This window comes from Schistocerca nitens, chromosome 5 (genome assembly GCF_023898315.1).
Source record: "Schistocerca nitens isolate TAMUIC-IGC-003100 chromosome 5, iqSchNite1.1, whole genome shotgun sequence".
Classification (NCBI taxonomy): Eukaryota; Metazoa; Arthropoda; class Insecta; order Orthoptera; family Acrididae; genus Schistocerca; species Schistocerca nitens.
In genome coordinates this window covers 275,749,134-275,760,213 of record NC_064618.1, presented here as the reverse complement: position 1 = coordinate 275,760,213, position 11,080 = coordinate 275,749,134, and the positions used below count along the sequence as shown (strand labels likewise).

The 11,080-nt window shown below is 43.5% G+C and overlaps 1 pseudogene; it reads right to left on the bottom strand.

Annotated features, from left to right (window-relative positions):
* Positions 1-10,709: 10,709 nt before the first annotated feature.
* Positions 10,710-10,827, bottom strand: LOC126260980 (5S ribosomal RNA; annotated as a pseudogene).
* Between the last annotated feature and the right edge of the window lie 253 nt (positions 10,828-11,080).

The following is an 11,080-nucleotide window of genomic DNA, read 5'->3' as shown; positions in this document are numbered from 1 at the left end:
TGCTTGTCTCCTCGGTGAAGGTATGTTCTCGAAAATTCAACAAAAGCCCGTACCGAGCTAAAGAGCGTCTCTCCTGCAGAGTCTTTCACTGGAGTTTATCTATCATCTTCGTAACGCTTTCGCGATTACTAAATGATCCTGTAACGAAGCGAGTTCCTCTTCGTTGGATCTTCTCTATCTCTTCTATCAACCCTATCTGGTACGGATCCCACACTGGTGAGCAATATTCAAGCAGTGGGAGAAGAAGCTTACTGTAACTTACTTCCATTGTTTTCGGATTGCATCTCCTTAGGACTCTTCCAATGAATCTCAGTCTGGCATCTGCTTTACCGACGATCAACTTTATATGATCATTCCATTTGAAATCACTCCTAATGCGTACTCCCACATAATTTATGGAATTAACTGCTTCCAGTTGCTGACCTGCTATATTGTAGCTAAATGATAAAGGATCTTTCTTTCTATGTATTCGCAGCACATTACACTTGTCTACATTGAGACTCAATTGTCATTCCCTGCATCATGCGTCAATTCGCTGTAGATCCTCCTGCATTTCAGTACAATTTTCCATTGTTACAACCTCTCGATGTACCACAGCATCATCCGCAAAAAGCCTCAGTGAACTTTCGATGTTTTCCACAAGGTCATTTATGTATACTGTGAATAGCAACGGTCCTACGACACTCCCCTGCGGCACATCTGAAATCACTCTTACTTCAGAAGACTTCTCTCCATTGAGAATGGCATGCTGCGTTCTGTTATCTAGGAACTCTTCAATCCAATCACAGAATTGGTCTGATAGTCCATATGCTCTTACTTTGTTCATTAAACGACTGTGGGGAACTGTATCGAACGCCTTGCGGAAGTAAAGAAACACGACATCTACTTGGGAACCCGTGTCCGATCGTCTTTTTCTAAACCCATGCTGATTCCTACAGAATAGATTTCTAGTCTCCAGAAAAGTCATTATATTCGAACATAAGACGTGTTCCAAAATTCTACAACTGATCGACGTTAGAGTATACTGGTAGGTCTATAGTTCTGCACATCTGTTCGACGTCCCTTCTTGAAAAAGGGGATGACGTGCCCTTTTCCAGTCGTTTGGAATGCTGCGCTCTTCTAGAGACCTACGGTACACTGCTGCAAGAAGGAGGGCAAGTTCCTTCCGCTTACTCTGTCTAAAATCGAACTGGTATCCTATCAGGTCCAGCGGCCTTTCCTCTTTTGAGCGATTTTAATTGTTTTTCCATCCCTCTGTCATCTATTTCGATATCTACCATTTTGTCATCTGTGCGACAATCTAGAGAAGCAACTACAGTGCAGTCTTCCTCTGTGAAACAGCTTTGGAAAAAGACATTTAGTATTTAAGCCTTTAGTCTCTCATCCTCTGTTTCAGTATAATTTTGGTCACAGAGTGTCTGGACATTTTGTTTTGATCCACATACCGCTTTGACATAAGACCTAAATTTCTTAGGCTTTTCTGCCAAGTCAGTACATAGAACTTTACTTTCGAATTCATTGAACGCTTTTCGCATAGCCCTCCTCATACTAAATTTCGCTTCGCGTAATTTTTGTTTGTCTGCAAGGCTTTTGCTATGTTTATGTTTGCTGTGAAGTTCCCTTTGCTTCTGCATCAGTCATATAACTCGGTTGTTGTTCCACGGTGGCTATTTTCCATCTCTTACGATCTTGCATAACGCATACTCATCTAATGCATATTGCACGATGGTTTTGAACTTATCCACAGATCCTCAACACTATCCGTACTTGAGACAAAACTTTTGTGTTGAGCCATCAAGTACTCTGAAATCTCCTTTTTGTCACCTCTGCTAAACAGAAAAATCTTCCTACCTTTTTAAATATTTCTATTTACGGCTGTAATCATGGATGCAGTAACCGCTTTATGATCGCTGATTCCCTGTTCTGCGTTAACTGTTTCAAATAGTTCGGGTCTGTTTGTCACCAGAAGGTCTAATACGTTATCGCCACGAGTCGGTTCTCTCCTTAACGGCTCAAGGTAGTTTCCAGATGACGCACTTAAAAAAAATTTCACTGGAATCTTTGTCCCTGCCACCCGTTATAAAAGTTTCAGCCTCCCAGTCTACATCCGGCAAATTAAAATCTCCACCCTGATCTATAACATGGTCGGGAAATCTACTCGAAATATTTCCAAATTTTCCTTCAGGTGCTCTGCCACAATAGCTGCTGAGCCAGGGGGCCTATATAGACAACCAATCACCATGTTTGAGCCTGCTTTAACCGTGACCTTCACCCAAATATTTCACATTTCGGATCTCCGTCAATTTCCTTCGATACTATTGCACTTTTTATCGCTATAAACACGCCTCCCCCTTCACTGTCCAGCCTGTCTCTGCGGTATACATTACAATCTGAGTTTAGAATTTAATTACTGTTTACATCTGGTTTCAACCATCTTTCTGTCCCTAGTACTACGTGGGCACTGTGACCGTTTATTAATGAGAGCAGTTCTGTGACCTTTCTATAGACGCCCCTGCAGTTTACTATTACCACATTAATACTGTTATTCCCTGTTGCGTTTTGCCTACTACTACCTTGTCGCGTCTCAGGAGGCGTCTTGTCTGGCCTAGGGAGGGAATTCTCTAACCTAAAAAACCCACATGTGCACTCCACACGTACTCCGCTACTCTTGTAGCCGCTTCCTGCGTATAGTGCACACCTGACCTATTCAGGGCGACCCTACATTTCTCCACCGGATAGCGGAGGTCGAGAAATTTGCACCCCAGATCTCCGCAGAATCGTCTGAGCCTCTGGTTTAAGCCTTCCACTCGGCTCCAAACCAGAGGACCGCGATCGGTTCTGGGAACGATACTACAAATAGTTAGCTCAGATTCCACCCCGCGAGTGAGGCTTTCCGCCTTCACCAACTCCGCCAACAGCCTGTATGAACTGAGGATGACCTCTGAACCCAGACGGCATGAGCAACAATTTGCAGTCGGGTGCACCCAGTGCTCTCTATCGCCGTCGGCAGGGCCTCCTCCACATCTCGGATGAGACCCCCCGGCAAGCAGACAAACACTGGCCTTCTTCCCCGACCTTTCCGCTATTTCCCTAAGGGGCTCCATCACCCGCATAACGACTCGATCGCAATCAAAATTTTCTTTATTTCTTACACCACTTTGGCTACTGCCGTCATCAATAGCAAACATTGCTTTAGCAGGGAAATCCGCAACTAAGTATTATGGTAGACGTTGAAGATCGTTTCAGTTGTAAGGCCCTTTTGTTTTTTAGTTCTTAAAACGCGACCAGTTTCGGGTTCTTCATGCCCATCATCAGATGTGATATTGAAAACAATGCTTTTTAGCATACGAATGAGCTTGCCGCTCATGGAAACGGAAAGAAATTTCATGTTGTTTTACGGTTTATACATAAACTTCATGTTGCCGGCTTCCAGTTAGTTTTACTACAATTGTGTATGCTCCTGTTCAATATGTTCCTTGATCACTCGTAATGTACTCCCAACACCTTTCGTGTAACTTTCTTGTAATGTCTTTTTTTTCCTTTAGAATATATATCACTAATTCAAATTGTGAACGGCCGGGATAGTTGTTTCTGCATTTTTCTCCCGGCAACACATGGCAGTACTTTCGCCACTGGTTTACCGTTTTCTTGCCCCTTCGTGTATGCTATTCCGTGCTCTTCTCTCTGGTGGTACACAGCACTCGCAAAACGTAAGCCTCCTGCTTTTCATTGTATATTTCTGTAACCATGCAGTCGTCGGTAGTCTGTTTTCTAAAATGTTGTACGGAATTTCTTGTTTGCTTTTTTATATGTACTCCCGCCTGTAAAAATTATTACTAACTTCGGTCTCTTATTTATTTTCGGTATCACACCTGATGATGGGCATGTCAGAGCCCGAAACCGGTCGCGCTTTAAATACTGAGAAATAAAAAGGAAGCATACAACTGAAATTTTATCTTCAACCTCTAAGGTACCGAAGAACACAGAACGTGAAGGGCAAAGTTCAATATCAGTACGCAAACATATGTATTTTCCTGTTGGAAGTGTCACCACAATACTGTCGCAATAGAGGTAACACATGAGGAAGCAGGCTGTCTGTGACCTACTGTCTTGCCAGCCGCGGTGGCCGAGCGGTTCTATGCGCTTCAGTGCGGAACCGCGCGACTGCTACGGTCGCAGGTTCGAATCCTGCCTCGGGCATGGATGTGTGTGATATCCTTAGGTTAGTTAGGTTTAAGTAGTTCTAAGTTCTAGGGGACTGATGACCGCAGATGTTAAGTCCCATAGTGCTCAGAGCCATTTGAACCATATGAACCTACTTTCGACGACTATCAGCTTTCGACCACTATCAGTCGTGACCTGAAATCACACATGATATTTCCCACACCGTGAGGCAAAGAACAACGTCGCGGGGCGCCGGCATATTCGCCGACGATGTCATCTGGGGTAGTGCAGGAATGAGATTCATCAGTGAACGCAATATGATGCAATTTGTCAATGGTCCATGACTACCGGTAACGACATCACTCCAAACGCAGCCGTTTTGCGTTAACTACTGCCTTCGCCTGTCACCGTAATTCCCTAAGATGGCTGCTGCTAGTCACCGACCAATGACGCGGGATGACACAATGGTTCAAATAGATCTGAGCACTATGGGACTCTACTGTTAAGGTCATCAAATGGTTCAAGTGGCTCTGAGCACTATGGGACTTAACTACTGTGGTCATCAGTCCCCTAGAACTTAGAACTACTTAAACCTAACCAACCTAAGGACAGCACACACATCCATGCCCGAGGCAGGATTCGAACCTGCGATCGTAGTGGTCCCACGGTTCCAGACTGTAGCACCTCGAACCGCTCGGCCATCTCAGCCGGCTGATGACACTAACTTTTGCAAGAAGTCCATTAACCTGTCCTCAGACGGCAGGCACATATGTGAACAATATGCTTGGTGCGAAACACGGCGGGCCTCCGTCGTGGTGATCAGATGTGGTCGACTGGAACGTCGTCGAAGTATTTGACTGCTCTCACGACCCCGTGCTGTGTAAAATCGGACCACTGCCACAACCGAATGTTCCAAAAATCTGGATTTTGCACGGTAAGACAAGCATACCACACGGAGACCCACGATGAGGCCTTTTTCATCTGCTGCTAACGTTGCACACGACGCCACAGTTTCCTTTACAGGAAAACAAAAACAAAACAAAAAAAAAATGATTGTGTGGCACAGATAGCCGGGAGGTCCCATCCGGGGCAGTTCAGCCGCCGGTTTGCAAGTCTTATTTCTGGTGAAGCCGCATTGGGCGACTTGAGGTACGTGTTGATGAGGTAATGGTGAGGACGACATAACACTCAGTCCACGGACGGAGAAAATTTCCAACGCGGCCGGGAATCGAACCCGAGCCCAGTGCATTGCAGGAATACACGTTACCGCTGAGCTAAAAAGGTGGTATCTGTAACTGTAATCACTCATGTAACACTTTTTACCTCTATTACACAAGTTATGGGGCCTGGTAATGTAGCTAAACGCAAACAACACTAATACAAAATGAGATTTTCACTCTGCAACGGAGTGTGCGCTGATATGAAACTTCCTGGCAGATTAAAACTGTGTGCCCGACCGAGACTCGAACTGGGGAAGGTAAGAGACGAGATACTGGCAGAAGTAAAGCTGTGAGTACCGGGCGTGAGTCGTGCTTCGGTAGCTCAGTTGGTAGAGCACTTGCCCGCGAAATGCAAAGGTCCCGAGTTCGAGTCTCGGTCGGGCACACAGTTTTAATCTGCCAAGAAGTTTCAACACTAATACACATGTCGGCGGCCGCTCTACTTACTACAGAGGACTGCAACTCTAATCATTAACAAAGCAGTGTGTGTGTGTGTGTGTTCCATTGACTTCCGATGAGGTCGTCTGCGCGCTTCACATTTTTGTGTCAGGCGCGTACATCGTTCAGGTTTCATCCATCTTTTGTCACGAATGTGAAAAGAAGTTTAATTATTAAAAGATACCTTCTTTGTAAAGTAGAACTTGAATGCACGACATTATCACGTGCAGATTACTTTGTTTCACTACAGTATGAAAATTTGTAGCCCTACCTTTCCAGACCACATGATCTTACAACGGTTTACATCGTTTTATCCTATCAGACCTGAAGACGCTTTAAAAACAGAAGAAAAATCTCGGAGAATGCTGCTTGACTATAATCCGTTGATCATCAGAACACACCTGATGTAAACATTGCATTATGTATTCTTCCGCGTTTGCTGGAACTTCATTGGATTTCCATTTCACGTGGGACTGCAGCCAACCTGTCACGAGTACTGTCAAGTATGATAATAAGGGTGCGTTATGTGCTGTGCGGTACGTACGCATCGACCCTGTACTTAAACATTGAAGCCACTGAAGGATTACTTACAGTCAGTCGTCTGGTAATCTCTTAGCACCTTCCTCATCCGAATCCGGGAAATTCATTTCAGTTGATAACGATCCTATCAACAACAGAATCCACGAAGTCAACCAGGCGCAGCATTTTCTTTACTTCTTTTATGACGATCCGTTCTATATGCCGCCAGCGTTCGGCAGTGACGTGTGAAAAAGCTGCGTGCGTTAGTTTGAGTACGTTTGGCAGCTTAATAGTCTTGTTACTTGTCGGGCCAAATCCCGCAGCTAGGCTCCAGATCAGTTCTGTTGGATTCATATTGTAAAGGTACAGTAGCAAATGTAAAAATGTAGCATCTTCAATACGTGCTTGATGCTGTGAAAATGTTTCTCATGTTTTTACGATACTTATATAACTTTGTGGTATAAAATGATGGACATAGTCCAAATAAAGGGGATTTGGTTTTTTATTATTTGCATTAAAAATGTAATTGTTATGTTTTCTTAATTTAAACAACTTTCATGAACAGTCTTTCATGAAACATCGATAATTTAGAATTAGTATTTGAAAAGCAAACAGGATTTTCGCGTCAAATGCAATTAGAAACAAGAAGAAGTGCATTATTCATAAAAATGACAGTGAGTTTTATAATTACGAGATGTATGTATTTCAAATTGAACGAGAAAAAAAATTATATGGGGAAGATATGAACCAACGTGACCAAAATGGTACTGAAACAGAGTATGACAGGCTAAAGGCCGAAATACTAAACGTCTTTTTCCAAAGCTGTTTCACAGAGAAAGACTGCACTGTAGTTCCTTATTTAGATTGTCGCACAGATGACAAATTGGCAGATGTCGAAACAGACGACAGAGGGATGGAGCAACAATTAAAATTGCTGAAAAGAGGAAAGGATGGGATACCAGTTCCATTTTATACAGAGTACGCGAAGGAACTTGCCCCCCTTCTTGCAGCAGTATACCGTAGGACTCTAGAAGAGCGTAGCGTTCCAAAGATTAGAAAAGGGCACAGATCATCCCCGTTTTCAAGAAGAGACGTCGAACAGATGTGCAGAACAATAGACCTATACATCTAACGTAGATTAGTTGTAGAATTTTGGAACACGTATTATGTTCGCTTATAATGACTTTTCTGGAGACTAGAAATCTACTCTGTAGGAATCAGCATGGCTTTCGAAAAAGACGATCGTGTGAAACCCAGTTCGCGCTTTTCGTCCACGAGACTCAGAGGGCCATAGACACGGGTTCCCAGGTAGATGTCGTGTTTCTTCACTTCTTCAAGGCGTTGGATACAGTTCCCCACATTCGTTTAATGAACAAAATAAGAGCATATGGACTATCAGACCAATTGTGTGATTGGATTGAAGAGTTCCTACATAACAGAACGCAACATGTCATTCTCAATGGAGGGAAGTCTTCTGAAGTAAGAGTGATTTCAGGTGTGCCGCAGGGGAGTGTCGTAGGACCGTTGCTATTCACAATATACAAAAATGACCTTGTGGAAAACATCGAAAGTTCACTGAGGCTTTTTGCGGATGATGCTGTGGTATATGGAGAGGTTGTAACAATGGAAAATTGTACTGAAATGCCGGAGGATCTGCAGCGAATTGACACATGGTGCAGGGAATGGCAATTGAATCTCAATGTAGACAAGTGTAATGTGCTGCGAATACATAGAAAGATAGATCCCTTATCATTTAGCTACAATATAGCAGGTCAACAACTGGAAGCAGTTAATTCCATAAATTATCTGGGAGTAGGCATTAGGAGTGACCTAAAATGAAATGACCATATAAAACTGAGAGGAGGCCATGAGGATAAAATCAGAGAATAGAGTCCACACAGAGGCATAGCGAATATCTTTCTTTCCACGAACAATACGAGACTGGAATAGAAGGGAGAACCGATAGAGGTACTCAAGGTATCCGCACACCGTCAGGTGGCTGGCGGAGTATGGATGTATATGTAGATGTAGAACGTACTGACAACCAGAGGCGGTTTATATTCCATTATGCTACCGACTGCGCCACACGTTCCATTTTCTGTCGTTTGTCAACTACATTACATACAACTATGGGAAAACTTAAAAGCCGGTTATCTCCGTACACTTATGAAAAACATTAAGAACAGCCTATTTCTTTCCACTTCTTAATCATGTTCGACGCGCGTGTTTCACTACGAAACAGAAAGCAGCCTCAGCCATTTTCATACTGCGCATTAACAGCGCGACAATCAGAGCACAACGCATCGGAGGCTGTGAGTGTACACGATCTTCGAAATAAAAACTACGTAGCTAAAGCGTGATTAAGGAAAACGTTGATGGCTGTTAATACATTTGAATACCTTAAACATTCATTTAACATATCTTAGTAATAAGATATCTAATACATAATTAGGGCCCACTTCCAAGAGCGTAACAACACCAGTGTACGTGTGCTACAGCTTCTGACCAACCACAGCGTTTAGTCTTATGATGAACGGATTATAGTTCCTGTATTTTAAGTACAATTCCTAAGGAAAAAATCAGAGAAACAAGGCAGCTAAGCACGAGACATGCTCTGATTTGTAACTTATTAGCAAAAGAGAAAAGGGAGGGCACGAAAAGCGAACATGGTGTCACAACGCTGTGATTCTGAGAACGAAGTGAAAGACAGTGAGCGCCCATCCCACAGCCTTTTAGTGTTGCTATTAAGTTGATTTGTAAGGAGCAGCCTATTCCTATTATATCTAACTATTTACTTTATTATTTTTCTCCTGTTTTTAATTTAATGATTTCTTTGGGTGTTTGAGTAATTTTCCATTACTTAACTTATATGTGTTCTTTCTCTTAGGGGTTTTTGTTTTTTTTTCATGCTGTGCTAGATTAGATGTTTATACTGTTATAACTGCTGGTTGATCTTCTAATTCAAATTATTCTTTATTAGGTTCCCTCCGTTTGTTGCTCAAACAATTTCAAATGAAGTTAGTTTAGCTTTGATTTTATTGTCTTTAATTATATTAATTGATAATTTTAACATGTTTGATTTTATAAATTATCAGCTTTATTGCTGATTTATTATTATTTCTTTCCCCTTAGCTTTAGCTTGTTTTGCTTCTTGTTTAGCTGAGACTAATCGTACATTAGAAGGCCGTCCAGTTTTGAACCTTCCTGCTCCTGCACCTCCGGACACATCACAGCCTGTGACCCTACGCTAGATGGCGATAACAATGCTCCTCCAGAGTGGGACATGTCACACTTCAGTGCCGATACGACTGTCTTCCATCTTAATATGCAGCGTAATTTTTGCCAATGTGGCCCTCTCTGCAGCCATGCGTGAGCAAACGTCATTCCCTCCTCTCTCTGTGCAGAGGCGCTTTCTAGCCTGTCGCGCACTACATTAAGGTAATATTTTTATGTTGGTGAGTAACACCAGAGACATCTGCAGGGAGGTAGCGAGGGGATGGAAAGGACTCTTTACACGGCTTCCTGCCTCAACCTCCCCAGTCGTTCACACAGGCCAGTGTGTGCTAGGTATTCCTAGGTGAGGAACTCTACAAAACGTAGAGTGTGCCGGAGAGCGGCCTCAGACGGTTAGAAATACTGATGATTCAGGAGCCGCGGTCTGCACTGTGCCTCCCGCCTCCGGCGCCCCAGCCGCGTCAGCACCAGCAGCAGGCAGCCGGCCGGCCTCGGCTGAACGCTTCTTGTTTGAGTTGGCCCTCATTCGGTATCCAAGACAAACAAGAGTCGCTAACGACTGGCGCGGCGCAAATTAACGGCGGAATGCTGCCGCTGGGGAAAGACCGGCCGCCGCCGCCCAGGGCCCTCCTCCCGAGCGCCAGCAGCTCTGCAGCTGCCGACGTCACTCCAGTGACGTCATGAGAGTTTTTACCGAGCAACGTGTCCCTCTACTATACACGCACGATATATGGAGAAACGGTTTCGCCAAAGAATTAGGGGCCAATGGAATCTGAAAATAATGCCTTACTATACAGTACTGAAACAAGAATGCCTCTGCATGTGGTGCCAAATACTATTGCTGACACAGTCGTCGCGAAAGAATACAGCAGCGGTACTGATATTTAATATTTTTATATCGTGAAACTTCTTTATTTAAATCAGCGTGTCTGTACTTAAATTGCAGAATGACTGAGAAGATGAAACTTCTACGTTATCCGATTCTGAAACTGCACGTACTGAGCCTATTTTCTCTTCACTTTTTCTCATCATGTCAACACTGACCCACAATATTTTAGCCTCAACGTAATCTGACTGCTATTCGGTCGAGTAGCTCCTCAGTTGGCATCACGAGGCTGAGTGCACCCCGAAAAATGGCAACAGTGCATGGTGGCCTGGATGGTCACCCATCCAAGTGCCGGCCACGCCCGACAGCGCTTAACTTCGGTGATCTGACGGGAACCGGTGTATCCACTGCGGTAAGGCCATTGCCACAATTCAAAAGAATGATCCTGACTAAAAAGAAATCTTAGCAATAACCTATACATTTCATTAAGCACTTACCTCACAAAAATCTTCATTACGCGAACTACTGCAATACAGCGAGCGTAAAAACTGCCAGCTAAATAAAAGATTCGAACTACTAAAGTCACTAACTACTAATAAGCATGTCGTCAGCAAAGGAAATATTTTGTTGCAAACCAAATAATGTATTTTTTACCTTAATAATGCGATATCCAGTTCAA